This window comes from Gekko japonicus, unplaced genomic scaffold, assembly GCF_001447785.1.
Source record: "Gekko japonicus isolate JY-2015 unplaced genomic scaffold, Gekko_japonicus_V1.1 scaffold476, whole genome shotgun sequence".
Lineage (NCBI taxonomy): Eukaryota > Metazoa > Chordata > Lepidosauria > Squamata > Gekkonidae > Gekko > Gekko japonicus.
The window spans coordinates 625,315-626,479 of NW_015175984.1; positions in this window are offsets into that span (position 1 = coordinate 625,315).

A 1,165-nucleotide genomic window follows, 5' to 3' on the forward strand; every position below is an offset into this window, starting at 1 on the left:
AAAATAAAAGGCGGCGAAGGCTGGAGCGGCGAGATGGGGGAGACCCGCTGAGGAGGAGGACCGGGGCCCGGCAGAGGCCGCTCAGGATGCCGCGGCTGGGTAGCCGCCGACAGAAGCACCGCTGAGGGAGGGAGGGAGGAAGGAAGAAGAAGAAGAAGGGGATTCTCTTCGAGGGGGCTCCTCCTCCGAGGCCGCCGTGGTCGACGACCCCCCCTTCTCCGGTCACCACCTCTGAGGAGGAGGGGAAAAGCTCCCTCCATCGCCCCCCAGGGAGAAAGAGGACGGCGACGAAGAGGAGGAGGAAGAAGAAGCAGTTTCAGTTTCTCCACCCCAAACTTGGGGAGACTCTCGGGAGAGGAGGAGGAGGAGGAGAGGGAGGGGGAGCCGATTCCCTCCCAGCCCCACAGACAAGACGCCTCGTTAAGGGGAAGAAGGGGGAGAGAAAGCCCTCATCTTCCTCTCCCCCTTGAAGGTGGGGGAAAAAGAAGAAGAAGCAGATCCTCATTCCTGCCCGGAGATCCCCCCCCCCACTTTCCCACTACTCCTCTATTGAAGAAGTCTCCTGATTCCTGCTTGAAGAAATTGTTTTTTAAAGAAGGACTCTTGGGTCACTACCTGCGGCCTCCCCCCTCCCGAATCAGCTGCCACTACAAGCTTCCTTGTCAGAAAGAAGGTTGACACACGCGCGCACTCACACACACAAATATATATTTATAGGAAACAGAAAACAAGGAGTCGACACTCCTCTCCCCCATCCTTGCAGGACTATCATTAGCAAAGCATCGCCCTTCGTTTGGAGTACCAAAAGTGCTTGGAAGAGTTGTGATTTTTTTTGGGGGGGGGTGTTTGACTTGGGAAGAAGGGTTTTTGCACTCCTCAAGGTCCTTCTAGGCACTACCATTGAAGAGAAGGTGCTTGAAAGAAGTCTGGGGGGGTTCTTTTGTTTTAAGTGAGGGGAGGGTTCCCCCTTGAAAGTTGAACCCTTCGTGAAGTGGGGGCGGACTGCCCCGTTTTCATTTTTTCCTCACCCACCTCTTTGGGGTCACAGAAACCATCCCTTCAGAGCAAGGCTCTCCCCGCTCTTGACCGCTCACCTGGCTTCTTACAGAACCACCAAGGAAGAAATACCCCCAGATTGTCTGGGCTTCACTTCAGTGCTGGCTAT